We start from the raw sequence: 13,908 nt of genomic DNA, 5'->3' as shown, positions 1-13,908 counted from the left end.
TACCTCTGGTGTCTCTCCTCAATAGATGCCCATCTATCCTCCATAGCAGACCATCTATTGAGAAGAGTCACCATGTTCTCCTGAGTCTGACGACTTATATCTGTAGTGTATGTACTTTGCAGAAGGAACTATATTCTGCAGCCCCTGAATACTGCAGTACCAGTAGTGACCACCCCTGTATATAAGCCTGTGTAGTAACTTTTGCATAGTAGTTCCAGGTTGTCTCCACTCAGTAAAGACCTGTTATAAACAACTCCTGCAGTCCGTGTCTCAATTATACATGGACATAATACTGGCGACGAGCAGATCTGAACTTACCTACAGTCTGCACTACCTCATGGGGATCCATCCCTGAAGCGAAGTTATCAGAGGTCGAGGCCAGAAGGAAGAAAGAAAAAAAAAAAAATAATAATAAAACGAACAGAAGAAACGGGCGTCGACCGTGTGCATCCGCCTCTGATTCATCGGAGTTGAATATTTGCAGGAGAGGCTGTCGAGAGCGGGGCTTGGTTATCCTGTCGATGGTGTTTCACCTAATCAGGCTGGTGGCAGGTAGTACACTGATCCTTCCTGGGCTGCGGCGGTCTCGAGCTCGATCGGGTGGCTTTTCAACGGGGCCGAGCAGCGTTGTCGGGAAGAGGAGAGAGAGAGAGGGTGGAGCACACAGGGTGCGGCCGGTGCTACGAAGCCGGGCAGCGTACAGACCCGAGAAGAGGGAGGCAAGTGTCCCGCAGGGTTGCTCCGACGACAGGGAAATAATAAAAATTAGAAGCGCAGAAATCCGCGAGGAGCTGCAGTTTGCCACGGGAACCGCGGAGAGCAGCGTTAGCAGCAGCGTGGGGGGGAAGTGCACGAAGACCATAGGGCGTCGCCATCAAGGCATAAAACGCCAGCAACAGCGCTAGCAGCAGCGGAGAAGACACAAAGCGCGGGAGGCGCCATTTTGTTAAATCGGGGAAGAAGGCAAAGCGCGGGAGGCACCATCTTAGATTTCCAAGATGCCGAAGACTGGCAATATCACTGCCTTCGATAATGTAATAGAAGACTGGACCACGTATGTGGAAAGAGTCGAGGTATATTGCGAGGCAAACGAAGTAGCCGAGGAGAAAAAGGCATCGGTACTACTAAACTTAATGGGCACAAGAACGTATGGCCTACTGCGGAACCTGATTACTCCAGCCAAACCGAAGGCGAAGAGTTTTAACGAAATTGTTGATATCCTACAGGAACACCTAAATCCTACACCGCTGCTGATAGTAGAAAATTTAAATTCCACAGGAGAAATCAGCATAAAGATGAGAGCAATGCTGATTACCTTACGGAACTATGCAAGCCATCAAAACACTGCCAGTTCGGAGCAGGACTGGCAGATACCCTACGGGACAAATTTGTCTGTGGACTCCTGAGTGAAGGAACCCAGAAGAGGTTACTCTCAGAGAAAGAGCTGACGCTAGATAAGGCATTCAGTCTGGCAGTATTGTACGAAGCAGCAGCAAGGGGAGCTGCGGAAATACAGCAAAAGCCACAGGTATACGGCACCCACGAAATGACACGGGGATTTGAAAAATGTTATCGCTGCGGCAGAACAACCCATGACCAGAAGGACTGCTGGTCCAAGGACAAAATATGCAGGCAATGCGGAAAGATGGGATACATTGCACGAGTTTGCAGGTCTGGGAAGAAGACTAACGACAACAAAAAGGCTACTAAGGAACAGTACAGGAAAGTACAAAAGATGACGGACAGTAGTTCCGAAGACCAGATGAGCGATAGTGAATCCGGGAACAAGAGACTAAGCTGTCTCAAACTTCACAATGTAATCGCAAAAGAGGATCACCGAACCATTTGGGTCACCCTCATGATAGCAGGGTCCCAAGTCAAAATGGAATTGGATACAGGATCAGCTCTGACCGTCATGAATCGATGAGACTATGAGCGGCTATTCTCGCACATACCCTTGAAAGAGACATCCATTGCCTTGAAGACGTATACGGGGCAAAAAGTATACCCCAGAGGAAAAATAAGGGTGCCTGTCGAATACAACGGCAAGGAAATACAGAAATTGTATCTGTACATACTGCAAGATGGTGGACCACCGTTATTGGGACGTGAATGGATCAGAAAGATAAGTTTAGACTGGCACTCCATTCAGGCACTGACGGTGGCTGGTAAAAAGGATGACGACGTCACTCCTGGACGACTGTCAACAATCTTAGCTAACGCCAAAGAGGTATTTCAACAAGAACTGGGAACTCATAAAGGTGTGACCACATCAATAAAAATAGAAGAGAATGCAATTCCCAAGTTTTTCAAAGCAAGACCGGTACCATATGCAATTCGACCAGCCGTCGAGGCAGAGCTGGAGAATCTGGAGAATGCAGGCATGTTATCTAAGGTAGACTGGAGCGACTGGGCAACACCTATCATTCCTGTCATGAAGAAAACGTTAAACAATAAGTCTGAGGAGCCAAGGAAGGTTCGCATCTGTGGGGACTTCAAGGTGATGGTGAACCCAGTCCTTCACACAGTACAATATCCTCTTCCGAGGATAGAAGACATCTTCGCCTCACTGTCTGGAGGGAAGCGTTTTACAAAAATTGACCTAGCACAAGCATATTTGCAGATGGAGGTTGAAGAATCCTCTAGGAAGTATCTCACGATAAACACTCACAAAGATCTTTACCAGTATAATCGACTGGTATTCGGAGTAGCATCAGCTCCAGCTATATGGCAAAGAGCGATGGAACAAGTCCTGGAAGGGATTCCGGGGACTCAGTGTTACTTGGACGACATCCTAGTGACAGGTGAAAATGACAGTGAACACCTTGCCAACCTACAGCAGGTGCTCACTAGACTAAGGGAACATGGGCTATGAGCCAATCGCCCCAAGTACGAGTTTTTTAAGAAACAGATATCGTATTGTGGCCACGTGATTGATGAAGAGAGGTTACATAAGTCCCCTGACAAAATTGAAGTGGTAGTTAAGGCTCCAGCACCTGAAAATGTGTCGCAACTGAGGTCATTCCTCGGATTGATGAATTACTACCGTAAGTTTTTGCCGAATTTGTCCACAATTCTGCACCCACTGAACGCCCTACCACAAACTGGAGTAGCATGGAAATGGAGCAATGAATGTAAGCGGGCCTTTCAGAAGAGTAAGGACCTAATCACTTCAAGAGAAGTATTGGCTCACTACAACCCATCACTACCGATAAGACTGGCGTGTGATGCGTCTCCCTATGGCATTGGAGCGGTACTGTCACATAAATCCCTTGATGGTTCAGAGAGGCCGATAGATTTTGCGTCACGCTTGTTAACTTCAGCCGAGTGTAACTACGCCCAGATTGACAGAGAGGCCCTCAGCCTGGTGTGGGGGGTGAAGAAGTTCAATCACTACCTGCACGGTCAGAAATTTACTCTACTAACTGATAATCAACCCCTTGTCTCCATTTCCAACCCTCAGAAGGGCGTACCGATAATGACAGCACAACGGCTACAGAGGTGGTCCCTTTTCCTAGGGGCACACCAATATGACATTGAGTACAAAGGAACTAAACAGCCAGCATGGGAATGCTGATGGATTGTCGCGCCTACCGTTGCCGACGGTGGAAGAAGCACCTGCAGTGGATCCAGTGGAGATATTCCACTCAAGCATAGTCGAATGTCTTCCTGTGACGAATGCAAACATAGAAAAGGAAACACGAAATGACCCGACACTCTCCTGGGTCTATGATTTAACGGTGAAGGGATGGCCAGCACATGGCGAACCACTGCTGCCAGCATTCTCGCTGAGAAGAGAACAGCTGTCAGTGTGCAGAGGAACCTTGATGTGTGGATCCAGAGTAGTAATTCCACCCAAATTGAAGGATAGAGTGCTCAATGAGCTTCATGAGGGTCATCTGGGAGGGGTAAAAATGAAGAACTTAGCCAGAGCGCTTGTGTAGTGGCCGGTGTTAAGTCCGTGAATGATTGAGACACGGACTAGCAGGAGAGAAACAAACAAGTCTTTACTGGTGGAAGGCATAAACGAATCTAATCAACAGAGGCTCTCTAGCGCCTTTTATACAGGGGTGGTCACTGCCGGTATTGCAGTCTGAGACCAGTTATTCTCTTAAAGGTACATACACAACAATTCCTCCCCTTTTAGATAAACAGTACATAACATTCATTTAACACTAATGATAACGAATTACAATCACAATTACTGTTGCTAGATACATTGGTTAAGTTTAAGCAATTATAAGTTCAGTCTTTGAGGAGGCTTCCTGATTCTGTCTGGATAACACCTCTTTGGAGTATTAGGTTCTTCTGGCAATGTTGAGTCATAATCAATGTCGTTGTTTGGTTCATCTGCTTCCAATATTACCGGTTCTGCGGTAGCTGCAATTGGAACGTCGATTTCATTACCAGGTGTATCAGATCGTGGTGTGGAGTTGACGTTTTCCAGTGACTCTAGAATCTGGTCAGCATGGCGTCTTACAATGCTCTCCCCAACGTCCACGGTATACATGAGAGGTCCTTGTCGTGTACAAATCGTTCCTGGCTGCCATTTCTCAGTGCGGTAGTCCCAGGCCAAAACTGGTTGACCTATCTTAAAACTCCTGGTCGGCCTTTCATTCATATTCTGAAACTGCCTGTTCTCCACATCTCTTCGGACGTTTGGCTTAACCAAATCCAAGCGGCATCGTAGTCTTCGAATGAAGAACATCATGGCTGGAGTTTGGTTGGTAACCGCATGTGTCGCATTCCGGTAGGCAAACAAGAAGTTGTCCACCTTGTGTTGTAGGGGTATATCTTCATTACACATTGCCTTGATAGCCTTCTTGAATGTTTGGACAAACCTCTCGGCCAATCCATTAGTGGCTGGATGATATGGGGCAGATGTGTAATGCTTAACACCATTGTTCTTTAAGAACCTCCGGAACTCTTCAGACACAAACTGTGGTCCATTGTCAGAGCAAATCTGTTCAGGCAGCCCATTCCTGGCGAATATGGTTCGTAAAACTGCGATAGTTTTTTCTGTGGTGGTTGAGGACATTTTTATTACCTCTGGCCACTTTGAATGTGCATCCACCGCAATTAAAAACATCGAGTCCATGAAGGGACCAGCAAAATCAATGTGCACCCTTTGCCATGGGGACGAGGGCCACTCCCATGGATGCAGAGGAGCTTGTGGTGGGGCGTTTTGGACCTTCTGGCATCCTGCACAGCTCTTGGTCATCTCTTCGATTTCTCTATCGATTCCCGGCCACCACACAAACGCTCTGGCTAAGCTCTTCATTTTTACCCCACCCAGATGACCCTCATGAAGCTCATTGAGCACTCTATCCGTCAACTTAGGTGGAATTACTACTCTGGATCCACACATCAAGGTTCCTCTGCACACTGATAGCTGTTCTCTTCTTGACGAAAATGCTGGCAGCAGTGGTTCGCCATGTGCTGGCCATCCCTTCACCGTTAAATCATAGACCCGTGATAGTGTCGGGTCAATCCGTGTTTTCTTTTCTATGTTTGCATTCGTCACAGGGAGACATTCGACTATGGTCGAGTGGAATAACTCCATTGGATCCACTGCAAGGTCTTCTTCTTCCACCGTCGGCAACGGTAGACATGACAGTCCATCAGCATTTCCATGCTGTTTAGTTCCCCTGTACTTGATGTCATATTGGTGTGCCCCTAGGAAAAGGGACCATCTCTGCAGCCGTTGTGCTGTCATTATCGGTACGCCCTTCTGAGGGTTGAAAATGGAGACAAGAGGTTGATCATCGGTTAGTAGAGTAAATATTTGACCATGCAGATAGTGATTGAACTTCTTCACCCCCCACACTAGGCTGAGGACCTCTCTGTCAATCTGGGCGTAGTTACGCTCGGCAGAAGTTAACGAGCGTGACGCAAAAGCTATTGGCCTCTCCAAACCATCAAGGAATTTATTTGACAGTACCGCCCCAATGCCGTAGGGAGATGCATCACACGCCAGCCTGATTGGCAGTGCTGGGTTGTAGTGAGCCAATACTTCCTTCGAAGTGATTAAGTCCTTACTCTTCCAAAAAGCACGCTTACAATCATCGCTCCATTTCCATGCTACCCCCGTTCGTAGCAGGGCGTTCAGTGGATGCAGAATTGTCGACAAATTCGGCAAAAACTTATGATAGTAATTCACCAACCCGAGGAATGACCTCAGTTGCGACACATTTTCAGGCGCTGGGGCCTTAACAACCGCTTCAATTTTGTCAGGGGACTTATGTAACCCCTCTTCATCAATCACGTGGCCACAATACGATATCTGTTTCTTGAAAAATTCGCACTTGGGGCGGTTGGCTTGCAGCCCATGTTCCCGTAGTCTAGTGAGCACCTGTTCTAGGTTGTTAAGGTGTTCACTGTCATCTTCACCTGTTACAAGGATGTCGTCCAAGTAACACTGAGTCCCCGGAATCCCTTGCAGGACTTGTTCCATCGCTCTTTGCCATATCGCCGGAGCCGATGCTACTCTGAATACCAATCGATGATACTGGTAAAGACCTTTGTGAGTGTTTATCGTGAGATACTTCCTAGAGGACTCTTCAACCTCCATCTGCAAATATGCTTGTGCTAGGTCAATTTTTGTAAAACGCTTCCCTCCAGACAGTGAGGCGAAGATGTCTTCTATCCTTGGAAGAGGATATTGTACTGTGTGAAGGACAGGATTCACTGTCACCTTGCGAATCTTCCTTGGCTCTCCAGACTTATTGTTTAACGTTTTCTTCATGACAGGAACGATGGGTGTCGCCCACTCGCTCCAGTCGACCTTAGACAACACGCCCGCCTTCTCCAGATTCTCCAGCTCTGCCTCGACGGCTGGACGAATTGCATATGGTACCGGTCTCGCTTTGAAAAACTTGGGAACTGCATTCTCTCTATTTTAACGAGGCGGTTATGCCTTTAAGCGTGCCCAGTTCTTGTTGAAATACCTCTTTGGCGTTAGCTAAGATTGTTGACAATCGTCCAGGAGTGACGTCTTCATCTTTTTTACCGTCCACCGTCATTGTATGAATGGAATGCCAATCTAAGTTTATCTTCCTGATCCATTCCCGTCCCAATAATGGTGATCCACCATTTGGCAGTATGTAGAGATACAATTTCCGTATTTTCTTGCCGTTGTATTCGACAGGCACCCTTATTTTTCCTCTGGGGTATACTTTTTGCCCCGTATACGTCGTCAAGACGATGGATGTCCCTCTCAAGGGTATGTGTGACAATTGCCGCTCGTCGTCTCGTCGATTCATGATGGTTAGCGCTGATCCTGTATCCAATTCCATTTTAACTTGGGACCCTGTTATCGTGAGGGTGACCCAAATGGTTCGGTGATCCTCTTTTGCGATTACATTGTGAAGTTTGAGACAGCTTAATCTCCTGTTCTCGGATTCACTATCGCTCATCTGGCCTTCGGAACTACTGTCCGTCATCTTTTGTACTTTCTTGTACGGTTCCTTAGTAGCCTTTTTGTTGTCGCTGGTCTTCTTCCCAGACCTACAAACTCGTGCAATGTGTCCAATCTTCCTGCATTGTCTGCATATTTTGTCTTTGGACCAGCAGTCCTTCTATTCATGGTTAGTTCTGCCTCAGCGATAACATTTTGCAAATCCCCGTGTCATTTCATGGGTGCTGTATTCCTGTGGTTTTTGTTGAATTTCTGCAGCTCCCCTGGCTGCTGTTTCATACGATACTGCCACGCTGAAAGCCTTATCTAACGTCAGCTCTTTTTCTGCAAGTAACTTCTTCTGTGTTCCTTCACTCAGGAGTCCACAGACAAATTTGTCCCGTAGGGTATCTGCCAGTCCTGCTCCGAACTGGCAGTGCTTTGATAGCTTGCGTAGTTCCGTAAGATACTCAGCATTGCTCTCATCTTTGTGCTGAGTTCTCCTGTGGAATTTAAATCTTTCTGCTATCAACAGCGGTGCAGGGTTTAAGTGCTCCTGTAGAACAGCAACAATTTCGTTAAAACTCTTCGCCTTCGGTTTGGCTGGAGTAATCAGGTCCCGCAATAGGCCGTACGTTCTAGCGCCCATTAAGTTTAACAATACCGATGCCTTTTTCCCCTCCGCTATATCGCTTGCCTCGAAATATACCTCTACTCTTTCCACATACGTGGTCCAGTCCTCTAATGTATTATCAAAAGCAGTGATACAGCCAGTCTTCGGCATCTTGCAAATCTAAAATGGCGCCACCCGCGTTTTGCCTTCTTCTCCGATTTAACAAAATGGCACCTCCCGCACTTTTCCTTCTTCCCCGCTGTTGTTAGCGCTGCTTTCCACGGTTTCCTGCGCGTTAAATATTAATTTGTTTTCTTTTATTATCTTCCCATCATGGAGCGGACCCTCTGGAACACTTCCCTCCCTCTTCTGAGGTCCGAACGCTGCCCAGCTTTGAAACACCGGCCGCGCCCTGTATGCTCCACCCTCTCTCTCTCTCCTTGCTTCCTGACTTGCTGCCCGGCCCCGTTGCAGCCCAGGAAGGATCAGAGCACTGCCTGCCACCAACCCGATTAGCTGGGAAACCACGGACCGAGGAACCCAGCCTGGCTCTGGAAAGTCGCTCCTGCAAAGCCTTGAACCCGATGATTGATGGTCGACGCCCGTTCCTCAAGTTTCAATGGACTCTATTTTTTTTTTTTTTTCTTCCGACCTTCAACGTCGTCGGAGCTGCTGCTGAGTTGCGGGTAAGTTCTTTCTACCTCGTCGCCAATGTTAAGTCCGTGAATGATTGAGACACGGACTAGCAGGAGAGAAACAAACAGAACTTTACTGGTGAAAGGCATAAACGAATCTAACAAAACAGAGGCTCTCTAGCGCCTTTTATACAGGGGTGGTCACTGCCGGTATTGCAGTCTGAGACCAGTTATTCTCTTAAAGGTACATACACAACAGGTTGGCTGAGAGGTTCATTCAAACATTCAAGAAGGCTATCAAGGCAATGTGTAATGAAGACATACCCCTACAACACAAGGTGGATAACTTCTTTTTTGCCTACCGGAATGCGACACATGCGGTTACCAACCAAACTCCAGCCATGATGTTCTTCAATCGAAGACTACGATGCCGCTTGGATTTGGTTAAGCCAAACACCAGAAGAGATGTGGAGAACAGGTAGTTTCAGAATATGAATGAAAGGCCGACCAGGAGTTTTAAGATAGGTCAACCAGTTTTGGCCCGGGACTACCGCACAGAGAAATGGCAGCCAGGAACGATCTGTACACGGCAAGGACCTCTAATGTATACCGTGGACGTTGGAGAGAGCATTGTAAGACGCCATGCTGACCAGATTCTAGAGTCACTGGAAAACGTCAATTCCACACCACGATCCTATACACCTGGTGATGAAACCGAAGTACCAATTGCATCTACCTCAGAATCGGTGATATTGGAAGCAGACGAACCAAACAACGACATTGATCCCGAATCAACTTTGCCAGAAGAACCTGATACCCCAAAGAGGCGTTATCCAGACAGAGTCAGGAAGCCTCCTCAAAGACTGAACTTATAATTGCTTAACTTCAACTAATGTATCTAGCAACTGTAATTGTAAATATGTTATTTAATCATTAATCGAATGTTATGTACTGTTTAGCTAAAAGGGGAGGAATTGTAGTGTATGTACTTTGCAGAAGGAACTATATTCTGCAGCCCCTGTATACTGCAGTACCAGTAGTGGCCACCCCTGTATATAAGCCTGTGTTGTAACTTTTGCATAGTAGTTCCAGGTTGTCTCCACTCAGTAAAGACCTGTTATAACCAACTCCTGCAGTCCGTGTCTCAATTATACACGGACATAATAATATCCTCCAAGGAGGTTGCCATCATCTCCATGGCAGCCGTTCATGCGCCATTGCCTCCACAAAGGCAGTGCTCATGTTGGAGCTGAACTCCTCCATCCTCCCCACATTCACAGTTACCCTGGAGGCAAACCCTGTCAGAGACTCCTGCACTTGTTCCTGGAGTTCTAGCACAGCTTGTTCTGGATGGCCCCAGAGGCACAGCGTCTACATGCAGCTCAGCAGAGCTAGGAGAGTTGTGCGACCTCTGATGAGGACTCTCCACTGTTGTCGCTGTCTCCACCATCTGCTGATACTCACTTTTGAGCTGTGATACACCAGGTGACAACACTACTCTATGTCGCGAAGGCCCCGCCGAGGTGTGTATTGCTGCGCTGGTGTTGGGTGCGCTGAGTCCTGGTGACGCTGCTCTCTCTGAGGCTCCAGGTTCCTCTGAGGAGTCATCCGGCTTTTCCTCCTGGACAGTGGGGAGGGAGGTGCTCAATGGTTCTGTGGGGGAGTAAAGGCATGAGTTAGACCTCTGATTTTTAGGTAGCAGAGTCTCTATGAACATCATATGCCATTGCAGTCAGTCATGAAATATAACTGAGAGGGATGAAACTCTATTCAGTCACCAGCTTTGTCTAGTGCGCCCGTCTCTCCATCCTCCACTTCCAGCTCCTCGCCACCTCCAATGATCTCGTGTGCAGTCTCCTCAGCACTTGTCAATGTCGCCAGGGATGGAGGCGCTCCTCCTGTCTTTGCCCTCTCCCGCTTATTGTGGGCTATCTTTTCCTGCAAGGAGGGACACAAGTGGAGTTTCAGCGAGAATGATGTGCTGACTGTCAAGAATCCATAACATAGAAGCTTAGAGGGAGACCAAGATGGTGTGAGGTGCCAAGAGGAAGCTGGGTCCCCGTGCGCTGTTAGTTGTTGTCATTGCATAACAGTGTGAGCAAGTGTCAGGGGTGCATAGTACGATGGTAAAGTGATTCCATACAGAGACAGAGATGGATAGGTAAGGGTGCAAGTGAAGTAAGGGTAAGGTGGGATGTGGAGGAGCAGGCTTACAAAGCAGAGTGCTGGTGATGAGAAGAGTAAGGAAGCAGAGCGAAGGTAAGTGAGATGTGATACCCACTTTTGCTGATCGCAGAAGATCATTAACTGCTTCCGGCACGGGATCCAGATGCATTAACAAATGGACCTTGCGCTTACCTCCTCAGCAATGTGCAGCCAGGCTGCCTTTGTTTGCTGAGGAGGCTTCCTCCGCCCATCGGGAGGGAACAGAATCTCCCTGAAGGAGTCCTCGTTCAAACGTGGAGCAGCCTTCAGTTTTGCACCACTCATTGAGGCCTTAGCACATTCAGAGACCAGCAGAAATGAGAAATGAAAGGATAAGGCTGCATGGGAGCCTTAAAACCATCTGCAGCAATGGCATCATCAGAGGCGACTAACAGACCCGATCTCAGTCATTGGACTGGCCAGCGGGCACCACGGCACTTAAGAGGACAATGCAATTGAAACCGGCAGCGGGCCCGCAACCCGCTCACCAGGCAATCAGACTCCAACCCGCCTCATCCACTAAAATTGCGGCCTTTGTGTCTGTCTTCACGGAAGAAGACACATAAAACTTCCCGGAAATAGTGGAGAACCAAGGGTCTAGCAAGAATGAGGAACTGAAAGAAATTAGTATTAGTAAAAAAAATAGTACTGGTGAAATTAATGGGACTGAAAGCCAATAAATCCCCTGGACCTGATGGTCTACATCCTAGGGTTTTGAAAGAGCTGGCTATAGAGACAGTGGATGCATTTTCCAAAATTCCATAGATTCTAGAACGGGTCCTGCGGATTTCAAAGTGGCAAATGTAACCCCACTATTTAAGAAAGGAGGGAGAGAGAAAACGGGGAACTACAGACCAGTTAGCCTGACATCAGTAGTAGGGAAAATGCTAGAATCTATTATTAAGGATGTGGTAACAGGGCATTTAGAAAATAATAATAGGATTGGGCAGAGTCAACACGGATTTATGAAAGGGAAATCATGTTTGACAAATCTGTTAGAATTTTTTGAAGTTAGAAACATAGAAAAATAGGAGCAGGAGTCGGCCGTTCGGCCCTTTGAGCCTGCTCCGCCATTCAATATGATCATGGCTGAGCGTCTATCTCAATACCATATTCCTGCTCTCTCCCCATACCCTTTGATGCCTTTTGTGTCTCGAAATCTATCTATCTCCTTCTTAAATATATTCTGTGATTTGGCCTCCACAGCCTTCTGTGGTAGAGAATTCCACAGGTTCACCACCCTCTGAGTGCAGAAATTTCTCCTCATCTCCATCCTAAATGTCCTACCCCGAATCTTGAGACTGTGAACCCTCGTTCTAGACCCCCCAGCCAGGGAAACATCCTCCCTGCATCCAGTCTGTCTAGCCCTGTCAGAATTTTATACGTTTCAATGAGATCCCCTCTCATTCTTCTAAACTCTAGTGAATACAGGCCTAGTCGACCCAATCTCTCCTCATACGACAGTCCTGCCATCCTAGCACAATAGATATGGGGAACCAGTAGATGTGGTGTATTTGGATTTACAGAAGGCATTCGATAAGGTGCACACAAGATGTTATTAAACAAAATTAGGCTCATGGGATTGGCGGTAATACACTAGCATGGATTGAGGATTGGTTAACAGACAGAAAGCAGAGAGTAGGAATAAACGGGTCATTTTCGGGTTGGCAGGCTGTAGCTAGTTGTGTATCGCAAGGATCAGTGCTTGGGCCTCAGCTATTCACAATCTACATCAATGATTTGGATGAGGGGACCAAATGTAATATATCCAAGTTTGCTGATGATACAAAGCTGGGTGAGAATGCAAGTTGTGAGGAGGATGCAAGGAGGATTCAAGGGGATATAGACAATCTAAGTGAGTGGGCAAGAACATGGCAAATGGAATATAATGTGGAGAAATGTGAAGTTATCCACTTTAGTAGGAAAAATAGAAAAGCAGATTATGTTTTAAATGGTGAGAGATTGGGAAATGTTGATGTTCAGAGAGACCTGGGTGTCCTTGTACATGAATCACTGAAAGTTAACATACAGGTATAGCAAGCAATTAGGAAAGCAAATGGTATATTGGCCTTTATTACAAGAGGATTTGAGTATAAGAGTAAAGACGTCTTACTGCAATTATATAGGGCCCTGGTGAGACCACACCTGGAGTATTGTGTACAGTTTTGGTCTCTTTACCTAAGGAAGGATAAACTTGCCATAGAGGGAGTGCAACGAGGGTTCACCAGACTGGTTCATGGGATTGGGGGATTGCCCTATGAGGAGAGATATAGTAGACTATTGGTCATAGTCTCAGAATAAGGGGTTGGCCATTTAGGACTGAGATGAGGAGAAATTTCTTCACTCAGAGTGTATCTTTGGAATTTGTTGTGTATGTACGTTTAAGGGAATAACTGGTCTTAGACTGCAGTACCGGCAGTGACCACCCCTGTATAAAAGGCCCTAGCAGGCTTCTGTAGTTTCAGTTTCAAGCTGCCTCTTGTTCAGTAAAATACCTGTTAAACTGTTCTCCCGAAGTCCGCGTATTATTGAGGCCTGGACTTTACAGTGGCGACGAGTAAGTTCGAACTCACCTGCAGTGTGGCATCATCTCACGGGGATCTCGCCTGAAAGGAAGGTCCTGGAAGATCGTAGTCAGAGCAACGGGCGTCGACCGAGGGCAACCGCCCAAAGAATCCATCGGTGTTTGGAGAATTGCGGGAGAGACTGTGGTTCCAGCGAATCGTGCTGGTAGCAGGTAGCGCGCTGACCCTTCCGGACTGCGGTGGGCTCAAGCTCGATCGAGCGGCTCTACAAATCGGGCCGCGCAGCGTCGCCGGGAAAAGAAAACAAGAGAGAGAGGGTGGAGCACACAGGGCGCGGTCGGTGCTCGAGAACAGGACAGCGGAGAGAAACTAAATGGGGGGGAAGGAAAGCGAGATGCGCCGAAGCTGCGGGTCGCCGCCATTACCCCGTAGAACGCTAGGAGCAGCGTGGCAGTAAGGGGAAGAAGGAAAAGTGCGGGAGGCGCCATTTTATCCCGTTGGGGAAGAAGCAAAAGCGCGGGAGGCGCCATTTTA

The sequence above is a fragment of the Somniosus microcephalus genome, chromosome 4, assembly GCF_052327205.1.
Source record: "Somniosus microcephalus isolate GS21.2 chromosome 4, FLI_Smic_1.0, whole genome shotgun sequence".
NCBI lineage: Eukaryota > Metazoa > Chordata > Chondrichthyes > Squaliformes > Somniosidae > Somniosus > Somniosus microcephalus.
This window is presented reverse-complemented; position numbering follows the sequence as displayed.